Here is a 14,166-nt window from a genome sequence, read left to right as displayed (position 1 = left end):
TCCATCTTGGGGAGCATAGCAGCTACAGAAGAAGGTTCCGTTTACTTTGGCGATCACGAATCCTTCAAACGCCCTCGAGACCACTTCCTGTATGGGGTACCGCCCCATCACGTGTATCGCCGCCATTCTTGCTGTATCCGCGGCCCAGTTTCCGTTGTCGTGTGGAACTCGGTACGGTTCTGCAATAATTGCCACGTCACACCCCGTCTCCGCGGTCGACTGCCACAGCAGTTGCTGTGCAGTGTCGCAGTGATTGAGGTTCACCTGGGACACCTCCATTACTTTTTGCCCGAGGCCAGCTTCTTGTACACCGGGCAATTAAAGCCACCCGTCGCATGGCTATTGCCGTCGCCTTCTTTACAGAGCACGCACTTCGGCTGATTTTTGCAGTCTCTTGCCATGTGGCCTTCTCTACCACACCTTCTGCAACTGTTGGTTCGATCGGGACCGTCGCAATTTCTCGCCTGGTGGCCGAAGCCCATACAGCGGAAACACCTCGTCATCTGCTGGGTCACTCGAGGAACAGGCCTCAGTGGGCACACCGACCACCCTACTTTGACCTTGCCGGTTTCCAGCAGCTTAGACGCCGAAGGCGTCGATAGTCGGATCGACGCAATTTGCGTGCCGCCGTAGGCTTTCCTCAACCGGATTGCCATCGGTGTCGTACGGTCATCCAGAAGAACGATCAGCGCATCTTCTAGCTCTTCCTCCGTCGTGATCTCGTCCAAGTTCCTGCACTCGATCGTTGTCTCCGGTGATAGCGCTCTTACCTTCGACTCGTAGCCTACGGCTTTCTCGACGAGGGACTTAAAAGCTGAGCTCTTGACCGCGGGATCCTTCTTCAGCTCAAAAAGCATCGCTCCGGTTTGGGTGCGCCTGGTTTTAACCACGTTCTCGCCAAGCTCCTTGAGTTCCGGATCGGTTCGTACTTTCCGGAGGAGGTCTGCGTACGAAACACCTTCCTTCACCTCGACCACCAAAGCCTCGCCTTTGTTACGCTCCCTGCGAAACTTGGGTTTTGGGTGTCCTCGTTCTGCTTCCTTTTTCTTCCGCTTCTTCTTCTTGACCTTCTCCCATTCCTTCTCCTTCCCTGGGGTTGGTTCTGGTTCCTTCGCCGGGTCCGGACTGTCTCCATTCCCCTGCTTCTGCTTCTTTGCGTCCTCCTCCTCTCCAGGCGTTTCCCTGTCCCTTTTAGAGCTTGGGCCGGGCGGCGTTTTCGGTTCTTTCTCCCGTAGCGCTTCCTCCTCCAGTTTTGCATTCAGCGTTTCTTCGGCTCTTTCAGCTCTGAGCTTCAGTGAATTCCGCGTCACCACCAGCGAGTTGTTTTCGCGCTCTGCGGCATTCATGGCTGCCTTGACTCCATTCACCATCTGCTTGATTCTGGTGTGGACGTTGTTTTTGTCCTTGATGAAATCAAAGAGTTCGTTGACCCTCCTCCTGACCTCCTGTAACGCGGTCCTTCCAAGCAGGACTCCGTCCTGAGGGGTACTGCCGGCGAAGTTCAACAAGGATGACTTGGGAGTCTCCTCTCCAATTACTCCTATCTGCTGACTCGAAGCAGCCGCCTGGTTCAACACTGGGGATCTCAACACCTTCCCGCTTCCACGGAACGCGCTCGCCACTCCGCCTGCTGTGTCGCCGCCGTTTGACTCGCCTCCTGCCATTTCGACGTTTGCGTCCTCTTCTACCTCCGTGTTTTCCGATGCTTGGGGCGCACCCTTTTGTTGGTTTGTTTCACTTGTCTTCATTTTGAATCCCACGAGTCGCTAGGGAAATACGGTCCGCTGCGCCAGTGCCCTGCCGTGACGCAGTAAGGGCAAATTACGTGTGGGGTTCGCCCCTGTGCCCCACAGGCTCCGTTATCGACTGGGAATTTGTTGAACCCCCCCAGCCATGCATCCCTCGACACGGGTCGCATCACATCTTGGATTCGGGGTTTGGTGAGGTTTTGGGCTAAAACACTTATAGCGGCGTTCGATCGCTTGACAGAGGTGTTTACGGACCCATGTGGTTTTTCGAAGAAATTAAACAGTGCCCTTGTTCAATTCCGCCACGTCCTAGACATCCTCCCGCTGCTGGTCCGGGGCGATGCAATGAATGTATGCAATCGCCGACAGCTATCCGCCTACTGCAACCCGCCCGGTAGCTGGCAGCTAAGCTCCGCAGGGACCCTCACCTGTCCCCACGGTTCACGGGTGTGTGTGTGTGTGTGTGTGTGTGTGTGTGTGTGTGTGTGTGTGTGTGTGTGTGTGTGTGTGTGTTTGTGTGTGTGTGTGTTTGTGTGTGTGTGTTTCTGTGTGTGTGTGTGTGTGTGTGTGTGTGGTAAACCACACTAAAATTGTGTTCGCGGAACCACACTAATATCGAAAATCGATTTTCCCCAAGATCGATCGGATGAGCAAACTCGTGAAGGGTAGTTGCACGGCAGAAACCAGGCGCACACAAATGAAGCTCCCCAGCCCGCGTTTGTGTGTATGCGTTGATAATTTGGTGCTCTTTCAAACCCCAAACTTGCCACTCGATTTCCCTTCCGCACACACAAACACTCACTACCGTACCCAACCAGATTTTTAAAGAATACTCTTTCGTGTGAATTGGCCCTGAAAAGGGCCATTTTAACGTCCTATGACGATGATAAAACCATGCGATGATGACACTCCAAGTTGTCGGCAATTTTCCCTCCCGCGCCTGCTCTGCCTCTCTTTCCAATTTTTCAATTCTCTCCTTCCTCTCGGCGGCTCTGCTGTGCTGCTGCTGCTTCTCGATCCTCCTCGTGCAAAGCTTCGGACTCGTTTGAGCTTCAACCGGTGGCACGGCGCTCTTTTATAACCTCGCTTGGCTGTGACGGCTCGACGCTTTCGAAGCAGTGGCAGAGAGCAAAATAGACAAATCCAGCGAAAGCTCAACGCTGCTTTTTGATGGTGAGAGATTTGACAGCTCCCATACTAAATGTCTCGATTTTCATACTTTTTGTTAATTTTCTTCTAAAATAAAATACTTAACATATGAAAACTATATATTTTTGGTGCCCAAAATTCCTGCTGAATCGAATGGTGCACTTATCTCGATTGCAAATTTTTTGAACAGTTTTTATTTTTATAATATTCTAGACACATTTTGTGCACCTAATCAATCAATACTTTTATCATAAATATTCATTTTATTGCTTAAAAATTGAGTTTTCCTGAGCTCCCATATTCAAATACATGGAAGCTGTCATTTCTAACACCATTGGCCACCTAGCGGCCATTTCAAACTGGATACGTCTATTTGCTAAGTGCTAGATACTTGAATCTGATTAATGTGTTCGGGAAAGGTTGCGCTCAACCAATCAGCGACCGGGATTTTCCCGGTCTGAATTTTTATTTTTCATCTTAACTTTTGAGTACTTTAACAAAGTTTTATCAACTTTGTGATGTAGTCTACTTGCAATTTAAGACTTCCCCTTTCGTTTGGTGGATAAAGCATGCTGATTACTTGAATTGGGTGGAAGATATAAGCGTTTAAACGATTACACAAATCGTTACACTTTCGCTTCGCGAAATTTTGGATTGACACCCGTAGACAGTGCCCTTAGGACAAAGTTCTTTGTCAAAAGAACAAAGGCTGGCCGTCAGCACCACCAGCAGCACAGCCAGCGATGCCAGGAAACTTTCCCTATAAATGCCACTTTTCGTGAGTGTTCGTTTGAACTGTCAGCGCAAATGGCAACACTCGACAGAGTGTTGGAAGAAAAAAGAACTAAGCCGATATTAGAAAAATTGGCGTGGCCCAATGCATTCGCCTCGATTAGAATACCCTTGGGAATTTTTTTTTGTTAAATGCTTGGTAAAGAAATAGAATAACTTTTAGTGAAAGTGAAAATAAACAGAAATGTTCACAAAAACTTGCTCTACTCGTTGGTGTACTTGGTTTTAGTAAAATTCAAGGGAGACTCTAGATTATCCAGCATCATTCATACACGACCGCTTATTAGGATTAAAATGGGTAGATTTCCCCTACATTGTGTAGACACTTTGCATAAAGTGATTTTCTCGATTTTCCCCGTTTAAAGGCTAGTATGCAGATCGGAAGGAAAGGGGTCAAGAAACAGCTTTACGAACAGCAGAACAAAGGAGAGGGAGCGATTTCTTGGGGCTTTTCTTCACCCTCTCTGACTTGCTTGCACTGCCGCTGCCCATTTGATTTTATTTTTCTTGACCGGTTCCTTCCGAAGTGCTTATACCGCTTAACACAGCACCATACAGACAAGTGAACACGGCCGCGTCAACGACACAAATAAAATTGATGGCATACAAATTTAAAAATTTAAAAAAGATTATAATCCTGTATTGTGACCAACTCTGTGAAAATGCCGCATCAAAAACCATGAATTCTAGACTGCCGCTCTAATCGTGTCCGTCCCATATGTAAAAACAGCAAGCCGAGAAAAACGCGTGTCAAAGTTGTCCCGCCCATAAGGCCACGTGTTAGAATTTCACGAAAAAGTGGATTTTCTCCGGATTTCTAGAACAAAGTACTACATTTTATTGGTTATTCTGATAGTTTACATGATTTTGAACCAAACTGCATTATTACCTCAAAATTGACGAAATTACATATGGGACGGACTAGCTTCGAGCGGCAGTAGATTACATTTTCAAAACAACCCATGAGTCATGGGTTTCCTATGCAGATAGGACCTTTTGAAAATTTAATCAAGAATTCAAATTCCCATCCCGCGTCCCGAGCATGGGTAGGGTAGAGTAGTCATAAATGGAACAATGATAAAATGACTCAAACAAATCGTTGTTTTATCCAATCAGGGTTCATATTTGGGAGAAAGTTGTGTCTACTGGATACCCTTTTCCCATAATAGTGGTTTTGGATATGGACACTTCCTTGCAAAGTTATTCATAAATGTTTGATTCTGGGGTGTAAAAGTAAATTATGATTAAAAATTATATTTTCGCTCACAGGCTATAGCGTGTGGTATACCATTAACACAAAGCCTAATATTTCTCCATATTTCTTTCGTCATTGAATAGGGCATGAGTAGGGCTTCAATGTCCTTTCATTAGATTTGACCAAATTTTAGAATACACACAGAATCCAGTCTCATCGTTCCCGTCTCTTTTCAGCCCATGGATAACAATGAGACACTTTGATTTTTCTTCATTGAAATATGCAAAATCCATGGCAATATTCCAAAACATTCATTGGAAGTTATTTTTGGCACATTTAACGAGATTTAAATTCATTTAACCAAATATATAAAGTTATTTGGTATAATTATAAGGTTTTGCCTTTCTTACTAAATAAAGGTATAGGTTTTACTTTATGGCTGGACGTCATTTCCATCTTTGTAAATTTTACGATACAGCATGAATTTTGACAAAGAACTTTGTCCTAAGGGCACTGTCTACGGGTGTCAATCCAAAATTTCGCGAAGCGAAAGTGTAACGATTTGTGTAATTGTTTGAACGCTTATATCTTCCACCCAATTCAAGCAATCTGCATGCTTTATCCACCAAACGAAAGGGGAAGTCTTACATTGCAAGTAGACTACCTCACAAAGTTGATAAAACTTTGTTAAAGTATTCAAAAGTTAAGATGAAAATAAAAAATGAATGCAGAAAAAATCCCGGCTGCTGATTAGCTGAGAGCACTTTACAAATTTTGCCTTGTCTCCTGCTTTCGTGGAACTGTCACGCGAGAATGTTGCACCACTGTACTGTTGCCACATTTCATGCGAACTATTTAAGCTAGCACTTAGCCTCAGAAAATTTCAGTGCCTACCGTGGTTTCATCAAAGACGGATCCACGGTGGTAATTTTATTGCTCACACACACAGACGCACACATTGAAAGACACACACGCTTACCAAATAAAACCAAAAAAATGGTAATTATCATGATTTTTCGAGTTCAACTCGAATAACACTTTTTTTGGTAAAGTGGGTCGAACTGGCGAAATCATGATTTTCATGAACTGCCGAGTTCGAGCATGACGAAATATTTCACTGGATCAAATCTGTTCGGATGTTGCCTATTTTCGGGCGCATTCTGGTTTTTCTTCAAGGATTTGTTTTTAAATATTTACTGTTTAAACTAAAATAAAATCACAACGGTAAAATCATTTATTAATATGTACAAAATAATAATATGTACAAAATAAACAATAACATGTTTTCATTAAATGGTGCTTCGAGAAAATTTAGGTGGCTTCAAATGTTCCCGGCATCGGAGTAGATCGCGCAGTCAATCCGGGAAGTCTACCAGTCCGTAGTGTCCCTGGTGAAGCAATCCTTCAAGTTCCTTCTCACGCTGGCGTCGGAGCGAGTGCCTTCGGCCAGCACTAGCTCGAGACGGTTCGAGCGCTCGATCAGCTCGCGATCCATCACGACCTGGTTCTCGGTGACGGTGCGGCGTGACCAGCTTGCCGCCGAACTGTGAGGGGTTGAAAATTTTAGATTTTGTTTTGTGAAAGTTTACGATGGCGACTCACCCCCACGAGCACGCTCCCGCTGGTTGCTTCAACCACTTGGGCGGTCGCTTCAAATCGTTGCAGGTGGGCTGCGACTGTTCTGCGAATGGCTGAACCGGCTTGTGCCCGATGCTGTCCATTCCGGGGAACCGTCTGCACCTGGCCGTGCGCTCCGCCGTTGATCGAATAAACGGTTACGTTGCCGGAGCTCGGAGAGTATTTCCCCGTTTTGCTTCGGAGTTTTGGTTCCAGCAGTAGCTTTTGTTGTTTTTGACGCAGGAAGCGACCAGATCAAAATCCTTCCCCGCTGGTGGATGTGGTGGAGATCTCACAGTTGAACGGAGGGGGCTTGATCTTCCTCGCTGGCTACCCACAACTGAGTGGCCAGTTCCGGGTGCCACTGGAAGGCGCGCCAACGGATCCGCGGTTGGGTGTCGGTCAGTTTGATGATGGGTTCATTCTTGCGGAGATCCCAGATGACACAACGTGAGCTGAAAACGGAGGCCTGGATATGCTGAATCTGTCGGTTCAACGCGAGACCCTGAACATCTTCAAACGGTTGCGCCATCGTTCCTGGGCTCATCGGCGCCGCCGTCTTGTTCAGATCCCAGATGAGGATTTACGACTCCGACGCTCCCGAGGCCAACAGTTCAGTTCCAACTGCTGGGCTGCCGTGCCCGCCGCCAACATTATCGGGTCCTGCTGGACTGGCGACCAGGCCACGTTGATCATCTTCTGCAACTCCTTCACTTTAATCTTGTTGGCTGTGGGAGAAAGAGTTGAAATTAGTTTCGTCTCAAAACAAGATAAGGCGCCGGTTTATCATCATATATTCTTCTTATTAATATCAAGTTATTTTGGTGTTATTTTAGTCCCTGGTGAAGCAATCCTTCAAGTTCCTTCTCACGCTGTAGCGCAAGAATAGAGCCTTGAATTCGACAACAATGACCGCGTTCGTTCATGTTATGTAGCCGAGGTCGAGGACGGCCGAGTCAGTCGACTATCTGAGTCAGCGCTGCTGATCAGAAAGAGTTCCGGAAGAGGGGCCACGTTCTGGACCGATCGAGCAGCCAAGGCGAAGAAAAGTACAGATATTAGGATCGGCAATAGTAATTCGTAAGATCAACGACTTGTTCCCAGCTGGTTTGGTTCACGGAAACCGCCTAGAAATAGAACAAATCATGTTCCAGAATAGTTCATACATCCCAGAATAGGTCATACCGGAATGGGACAGCGATCGGGGTCTCTCGCAGATGATGGACGATTTCGACGTGGGCACCGGGTCAGGGCAGATTGCGCACGGGTTTGACGAAACTTTCGCAGATCGTGGACCGCCTAGAAATAGAACAAATTAAGTTCCAGAATAGTTCATACATCCCAGAATAGGTCATACCGGAATGGGACAGCGATCGGGGTCTCTCGCAGATGATGGACGATTTCGACGTACGCACCGGGTCAGGGCAGATCGCGAAGGAGGTCTCTCGCAGATGGACGATTTCGACGTACGCACCGGGTCAGGGATCGCGCAGGAGGGCGACCACGCACGGGGTTGACGGAACTTTCGCAGATCGTAGACCGCCTAGAAATAGAACAAAATAAATTCCAGAATAGTTCATACATCCCAGAATAGGTCATACCGGAATGGGACAACGATCGGGGTCTCTCGCAGATGATGGACGATTTCGACGTGGGCACCGGGTCAGGGCAGATCGCGCAGGAGGTCTCTCGTAGATGGTGATAAAATCGATATGAAAGCAATGGATGATTCAGCGGACTACGATTGGGTTGAGTCCAACGCAGATGGCGAACGATTCCGACGTGCGGGCGGCCAAATCTTTGTTGAAATGCAGCGTGTTAGTCTCCTAATTAAGAAAAAAAAAGTTTTATAAGTCTTCTCAACTTTGGCCAACAATCTGTCCACCGGTGGACCGATTCCCCGCAAAGATAGCATGCGGAACTGATCCCCCTTTGGACGAATTTCTTGGCCATGTTTTACAGAAGGAATCCTTCCACCGGTGGATCAGTTCCGCATTCCAACTTTGCGTGCAATCCGTCCACCGGTAAACCGTTTTCTTCTGCAAAAACTTGCCAAGAATCCGTCATGCCTTTTTGATCTTAGTGGGCAATCCGTCCAACCGCGAACCGATTATTTTCGGTCACCTCTTTAGGGATTGACAATCCGTCCGCTGCACGCTTACCAAATAAAACCAAAAAAATGGTAATTATCATGATTTTTCGAGTTCAACTCGAATAACACTTTTTTTGGTAAAGTGGGTCGAACTGGCGAAATCATGATTTTCATGAACTGCCGAGTTCGAGCATGACGAAATATTTCACTGGATCAAATCTGTTCGGATGTTGCCTATTTTCGGGCGCATTCTGGTTTTTCTTCAAGGATTTGTTTTTAAATATTTACTGTTTAAACTAAAATAAAATCACAACGGTAAAATCATTTATTAATATGTACAAAATAATAATATGTACAAAATAAACAATAACATGTTTTCATTAAATGGTGCTTCGAGAAAATTTAGGTGGCTTCAAATGTTCCCGGCATCGGAGTAGATCGCGCAGTCAATCCGGGAAGTCTACCAGTCCGTAGTGTCCCTGGTGAAGCAATCCTTCAAGTTCCTTCTCACGCTGGCGTCGGAGCGAGTGCCCTCGGCCAGCACTAGCTCGAGACGGTTCGAGCGCTCGATCAGCTCGCGATCCATCACGACCTGGTTCTCGGTGACGGTGCGGCGTGACCAGCTTGCCGCCGAACTGTGAGGGGTTGAAAATTTTAGATTTTGTTTTGTGAAAGTTTACGATGGCGACTCACCCCCACGAGCACGCTCCCGCTGGTCGCTTCAACCACTTGGGCGGTCGCTTCAAATCGTTGCAGGTGGGCTGCGACTGTTCTGCGAATGGCTGAACCGGCTTGTGCCCGATGCTGTCCATTCCGGGGAACCGTCTGCACCTGGCCGTGCGCTCCGCCGTTGATCGAATAAACGGTTACGTTGCCGGAGCTCGGAGAGTATTTCCCCGTTTTGCTTCGGAGTTTTGGTTCCAGCAGTAGCTTTTGTTGTTTTTGACGCAGGAAGCGACCAGATCAAAATCCTTCCCCGCTGGTGGATGTGGTGGAGATCTCACAGTTGAACGGAGGGGGCTTGATCTTCCTCGCTGGCTACCCACAACTGAGTGGCCAGTTCCGGGTGCCACTGGAAGGCGCGCCAACGGATCCGCGGTTGGGTGTCGGTCAGTTTGATGATGGTTCATTCTTGCGGAGATCCTAGATGACACAACGTGAGCTGAAAACGGAGGCCTGGATATGCTGAATCTGTCGGTTCAACGCGAGACCCTGAACATCCTCAAACGGTTGTGCCATCGTTCCTGGGCTCATCGGCGCCGCCGTCTTGTTCAGATCCCAGATGAGGATTTACGACTCCGACGCTCCCGAGGCCAACAGGTCAGTTCCAACTGCTGGGCTGCCGTGCCCGCCGCCAACATTATCGGGTCCTGCTGGACTGGCGACCAGGCCACGTTGATCATCTTCTGCAACTCCTTCACTTTAATCTTGTTGGCTGTGGGAGAAAGAGTTGAAATTAGTTTCGTCTCAAAACAAGATAAGGCGCCGGTTTATCATCATATATTCTTCTTATTAATATCAAGTTATTTTGGTGTTATTTTAGTCCCTGGTGAAGCAATCCTTCAAGTTCCTTCTCACGCTGTAGCGCAAGAATAGAGCAATGACCGCGTTCGTTCATGTTATGTAGCCGAGGTCGAGGACGGCCGAGTCAGTCGACTATCTGAGTCAGCGCTGCTGATCAGAAAGAGTTCCGGAAGAGGGGCCACGTTCTGGACCGATCGAGCAGCCAAGGCGAAGAAAAGTACAGATATTAGGATCGGCAATAGTAATTCGTAAGATCAACGACTTGTTCCCAGCTGGTTTGGTTCACGGAAACCTCCAGGTAGTACGAGTAGGAACAAGTATTGCGATCCCACAGCACAAATCCCTTGCGAGTCGCCGTTGATACTGATCGAGTGTCGCCTTCTCCATGTTGCCTCTGGCCACAGCGCTCTACGGTAGGACTACGGTACGGCGTCGAGGCCGTCTTTTCCGTGATCGCGTCCAGCAGATGATACGAACCTTGAGTACGACGTTGTCGATGCTCCTCCCGTCTGTGTTGCACTTGCACCTGTCGTTCACGGCCTGGAAAGTCTGCACCTCAGGCGCGAAAAAGGAATCACGTAGCAATAAGTTGCAGATGGAGTCCTCAGACAGCTTTCGGAACGTCTCGAGAAACTAGTGACAGAAATTCGTCAGGCCTTCCAGTCCAAACAGCTTGGCCACGTCCAGAACAGCACAGACATTGTTCAGCGATAAAACCTGCCGCAAAAAGTCAGAAATGGCCATCTCCAGATCCGTAAACCCGTACTGGTTGGCTGTAACGATGCTGTAACGGCGAGAAAAGGACGGCGATGTCTCAGGTGTTATACCAGGCCAGGTTTGGGCGGGTTTTGCTGGGCTTGACCTGGACGCGAGTGGTATCGTGGACCCCCAGCGAGTGATGCATCATCACGGAGGTTTAGGTTTGTAGGTGTGGCACCGAGTGAGAACAGATGATCGGGATGGAAGCGGCTGTTTAGGGTGAGCCAGCGGTTCGTGTTGACTGGTTGAGGTGTCACCCAGGACGGTCGGCAGCTGCTGCAACTAATGGTTTGCCTCGTCGTCGATTTTCCACTGGCAGACTGCGAACGTTCCTTCGGCGTCCTTGACCTCCTTGACCATGCTCAGGAGATTTCCTGCTCGTAGCTTACGGTAGTTCCTCAGGCAGGTCTAGGTCGAGAGCAGCTCGACTTCCTTCAAGATCTTCGGCATCTGCGAGTGCGACAGTGTTTTGTCAACCACGACGCCATTCACCAGCCAAGTGTCTTCCAGCGGTTCTTTGTTGTCCAGCGAAATCGGAAACGGACTAGTGATCGAGTCCAAATGTTTGATCACGCAGTGCGCCGCCAGCTCGAACTCATCGGCAATACGAAACGGAAGCTATCCCCGGTCCAGCAGCGACTCGGCCTGCGCCCGGCAAGCACAACAACCCCGATCGTTCCGTCACCGTCTCGTGGACTTGCGACTGTAACAACTGCCGATGAGTCACGCCAAGGTCGTCGAAACTGCCCATAACTGCTGACAGCCTAATTTTTGGCTCTGAAATCAAACACACAGATAAGTTTGAAGGTGAATGAGAAACTTTTTATGAGCATTAGCATGAGCATGGTTGACTGCCAATGAGCTGCTACTCCGTTATTGACAGATCAGCTGAAGTTAAACAATGAATCAAAAATGATCAGTGGGAGCCAACCATCCGTTCACTGTTTAACCTCTGAAGATCCCTTCGTTATTAGTCAATACCGGCGCCCTCCCAAGAAGCCTGCAGTTCAACGAATGGGAGGAATGCTAGTCCGATAGTTGAAGTTGCAGACTCATCAAGCACATAGTTTTTCGCTATATACTTGTTGATACCGCTTGAGACCGTTGAATCCACAGCATCTCCTTCAAGCATCACGTGATTATTATTTTTTTTTGGTTAGTAGGATAAGGTATTGGCTTTTCGATGCCTCCCGAGCTACGGCGCTATGGAGAGGACTTTCATAACAGACCCGTCGGCGAGCCTTCCGAGCAAAGATGCTATGGGAAGGTCTTTCTGGTTAACACATAAAATCACTCACACACAGTTATTTTGCTCCACTATTAACTCGACTATCCAAATTGTCAGTGCGTCTTTCAATCATTTTATAGAAATGGCTTTTTCACCGCAAAAAAATAAAACCTTATTCGAAAAATTTAAGCACAATCCACCCGACGCCGTGCCTTCCGATCAACGATGATATAGGAAGGGCTTTGAAAATAACAAACAATTAATTAAGTTTACAAAAGCACAAAAAAACACCAATTACTCAACGAAAAAGACAAAAATAATTCATTAAGGCAAGCGCGTAGCCTCACCGCCCGCAATCGACTGAAGTACTAAACACAATTAACACCCTGTTACTTTGGAACACAATTAATACGACAAACTCAACCGGCGGCGTGCCCTCCGATCAACGATGATAAAGGAAGGACTGATATTATTATTTCTAGCAAGAAACACACACACAATTCACGACAAAAGACACACAACAAAAATCACTTTTCACTCCGAATATTTTTAACGACCACGCGCTCCCTTTACAAATTATGCACTCATCCCATACGAACAGCGACACAAAAGCACACAAAACAAAAAATTAACCTGAATAATCACGACTTCGCGCCCCCACTTCCAGCGCACCAATCGGTGAATGAGAAACTTTTTATTAAAAAAAAAACTCACCTTAGACTGTTTGACGCTGGGCCACTCTTTAGGGCACAGCTTTCGATTAAAGATGCTGCACAGCGGTGAAGATGCTTCCGGCTGCGACGTCAAAGCTCCAGCTGTCACGTCGATACTCTGCGCTGATTCTGCCGCATCCAACCGGAGGAACTAGTGTGACCGCTACTGACATTAAAAGAAGACAAATAGGCCGTGTATTAGGGTGGGGAAAGAGGGTAATGATTAGATCGATTTAAAAACAACACAATGCAATTTTGTGCCAGGGATCACCATGGCCTTTGCGTCCTTTTGAAAACTAAACCGAGATATGTAAGGCATTTTGTGCTCAAATTAAATTTATTAGCTTTAATTATCGAACAGCTCATTCAACCGCTTATGCAGTGCGGCCGTGGTTACATATTTTGTCGATTGGATGTTTTTGAAGATCTGAAGGGAGATTAAATCATTCAATTTCTTCAGGTGCGGAGGAATAGTCAGCTTTAGAGTGAAAATAAGTTTGAACAGTATTTCCATCGCATATGGAAACAAGTTCCCGACCGACAATGAGTATCCATTGAATACAATATACATTTGTCCACTTTGCTTGCTAGGTGCCAGGCATACAATATGCGGGTGTTGATTGGCAACATTTTCTGAATGATTATCCAACCATTCATCATTGGACTTGGTACTGTCAGTCTAAAAGAAAGAGTTTAATATTATAATCGCGATACAGTCGAACACAGTTTGTTCACATGCTCACATGAATCCATCGAATTAATGGCTCTGCAAAAACAATATCGGAATCCTCACCAATGGATCCCTTGAACGTGATCCCTCTGTTAGGCATACTTTTCAAAAGGCGAAGTGCACCACGAATATACTCTGAAACAAAGAAAAACACCAATTACTTTAAAATGTAATGAAAAAAAAAACACATAACATTTTATTATATTTTGAAATATTTAATAATTATTTAATAATTTAATAATTTAATAATTTATTAATTTAATAATTTAATAATTTAATAATTTAATAATTTAATAATTTAATAATTTAATAATTTAATAATTTAATAATTTAATAATTTAATAATTTAATAATTTAACAATTTAATAATTTAATAATTTAATAATTTAATAATTTAATAATTTAATAATTTAATAATTTAATAATTTAATAATTTAATAATTTAATAATTTAATAATTTAATAATTTAATAATTTAATAATTTAATAATTTAATAATTTAATAATTTAATAATTTAATAATTTAATAATTTAATAATTTAATAATTTAATAATTTAATAATTTAATAATTTAATAATTTAATAATTTAATAATTTAATAATTTAATAATTTAATAATT

The sequence above is a fragment of the Culex quinquefasciatus genome, chromosome 1, assembly GCF_015732765.1.
Source record: "Culex quinquefasciatus strain JHB chromosome 1, VPISU_Cqui_1.0_pri_paternal, whole genome shotgun sequence".
Classification (NCBI taxonomy): domain Eukaryota; kingdom Metazoa; phylum Arthropoda; class Insecta; order Diptera; family Culicidae; genus Culex; species Culex quinquefasciatus.
This window is presented reverse-complemented; position numbering follows the sequence as displayed.